The 2,609-nt window shown below is 43.7% G+C and overlaps 1 pseudogene; it reads right to left on the bottom strand.

The window, feature by feature from the left end:
* Window positions 1-860: 860 nt before the first annotated feature.
* Window positions 861-2,200, bottom strand: LOC129640084 (zinc finger and BTB domain-containing protein 14-like; annotated as a pseudogene).
* Window positions 2,201-2,609: the final 409 nt, after the last annotated feature.

Below are 2,609 nucleotides of genomic sequence, written 5' to 3'. Positions count from 1 at the left end.
CAAAGTTCAGTGATGACTGCCAATCACTGGGTTGCTTTTACATTGGAAGGGGACACAATATAAGATTTCTGCCAGATGTTGAATACTCCAGCCAAGTTATTACCCATGGACTGCAGAAATAACAATGACATGGGTCCATAGAATCTCTGGCTCCACTGTCAGATTGATTTAGGCCAGAATTCCATGTATCATCCCAGCCTCCTTAAACTCCCATCTTACCGAATATGTCAGGTCCTTTAAGATCAATGTCATCTCCAACTTTATATTAAAGAGTTTTTTCCTTGAATATCTTTTGTCAGATATTAATATTGCTATATTCCTTTTAATTTTTAAAATTTTTATTCCATTCTTTGCATTTTCAGAACTTGTTTTTGTATCTGTGCACACAGTGGTCTTGGTCAATGACTCACCCATATTTTCTGCATCTACATGAAGTACTTTTGCTAAAGTTCTTAAAAATGCCTTTGTGGCCCTATGTCACATAGAATGGTGATGATCAGGAAATCCATTCACTCAATTATCATTCTATACAATGCACTTCTTGGTGCAGAAGATGGAGAGAGGAATTTAAAAAAGGGACAGAAGTCTCTCACTTCTTGAACTGGACACAGGAGTTCTCAAATTAAAACCAGAAATCATAAAAAGAGGGAGCAGGTGCTTACTGGCAACATGAATACTAGACACCAGACTGGACAGTGAACTGTATTTCCTTGCAAAGTTTTCAAAACACTCAACCAAGCACTGCCTTAAGTCTAGCAAGTACGATGCTCTGGAAGATTCCACCAAAATGCAGTGGCTGGCATTTATGGATGAGGATGCAGGCTGAGCATTCCTGCCACAAACACCCCAGTCCCCTGATTCTAGCTGAAGATGATGGCCTCCAGCTGCTGCTTGGCCTCTATGGCCATGGCACACTGCATGGCACTGGGGATTACCTTCTTCCACTCATTTGACACATTGTTCTCCTGCTGCTTCAGATCAAACACCTTGGTATAAGCCTTGGTGCAGGAGCCACACATGAAGGGCTTCTTGCCATTGTGCCTTTGCTCATGGTCCTTGAGGTGGGACTTGTTCTTGAAGGCTTTGTTGTATATGTAGCAGAGGAGGCACCTCTCCTTGCTGTGAACCCTCACATACTTCTTTAAGTCTGGAGCATGGATGAACAACTTGCTGCACACCTTGCAGCTGTAGGGCTTGTAGCCTGCATGGGTCTTCAGGTTCTTCTTCATGTGTGCCTGGGTGGTGAAGCCTTTGGTGCACATCTTGTAGACAAAGGGCCGGTCGGCCGTGTGCAACTTTTTGTGCTTCCTCAGCCAGCCCTCATCTGAAAGCGTCTTCCCACAGGCCTGGCAGGTGATCTGTTCCTGGTGATGGTCATCCAATAGGCACTCAAACTTCATGTTGCTGGCAGCTGTGGTCCAGCCTGGAGTCTGTTCATCCTTCACTTTTCCCATCTCATCGTTAAATGTTAAGGCATTGAGGGGTCTGGGATCCCAGATCCTTGGACTTGGGGGTCTCCATGGATTTGAATTCCTGGTGGTAGCTGTTAACTTGCCCTACTCCTCGCTCCCCAGCTCTTTCAAGATTGTTTCCTGGACTCTGAACATCATCTTGGGTGACTTACTGACCTTCTGACTTGCAGGGGCAGGGGGAGAAATGCCTTCTACTGTGTCATTGGAGGGACTGTTGTCCTGCTTTCCGAGTTCCTCCATGTCTTCATCCTGAGTGTCAGCAGCATCTCCAATGGGGTAATTGATCTTGAGGTAGTACTTGCTTTTGGATTGGTCATTATTTTTGCCTGGACTGGACACATCCAACTTCTGAGAACAGTTTATCAAAAAATCGGATACCAAGAATCTGACCCGATGACATCATTAAGTTAACATTTTTTTTTCCCAACAGAAGCCTTTAACCATTTACATATAATTCAAGACCTCTTCAAATATATCAGAATGGAAAAAAATCTGTTCCTATTACTGAAGAGATATCAACCTCCAGCTTATTGAAAAGCTTTCTAAAATAGGTACCACAGGGGGCAATGGTATATCTGTGTGCTCTGAACTTTACATCATCAGCCACAGTTGCAATACTGAAAAATTCTCCTTCCAGGTTTTGCTCATGTAGTGTCTTCAGAGACAGAGTTTTATGATCTTCATCATATTTAATGGGTGGTTTCAAACATACTGATTGAAAATTCCATGAACGCCCAAGACGGTGGAGGAATAGAATGGGGAGACCACTTTCTTCCCCACAAATTCATCAAAAGATAATTTGAATGCTGAGCAACTTTCACAAAACAACTTCTGAATGCTGGCAGAGGACACCAGACACCCAGAAAGGCAGCCTATTCTCTTCAAAATGAGGTAGGACAAAATATAAAACATTAAAAAAAGAGAGACACAAGAATTAGGGATGGAGACCCATCCTGGGGAGGGAGTCATAAAGAAGTTTCCAAACAATAAGAAACCCTCTCACAGGCAGGTCTGGGGGTAGTTTTGGAATCTTAGAGGGCAACCTAACTGGGAGGGAAAAGTGCTACAGAATATGTGACTAACCTCAACTCCCAGAGGAGAAGAAGACCAGATGCTCGCCTCTGCCACCAGTGAGCG

The sequence above is a fragment of the Bubalus kerabau genome, chromosome X, assembly GCF_029407905.1.
Source record: "Bubalus kerabau isolate K-KA32 ecotype Philippines breed swamp buffalo chromosome X, PCC_UOA_SB_1v2, whole genome shotgun sequence".
Lineage (NCBI taxonomy): Eukaryota > Metazoa > Chordata > Mammalia > Artiodactyla > Bovidae > Bubalus > Bubalus kerabau.
The sequence above is the reverse complement of the archived record's forward strand: the minus strand, read 5'-3'. Positions and strand labels throughout refer to the sequence as shown.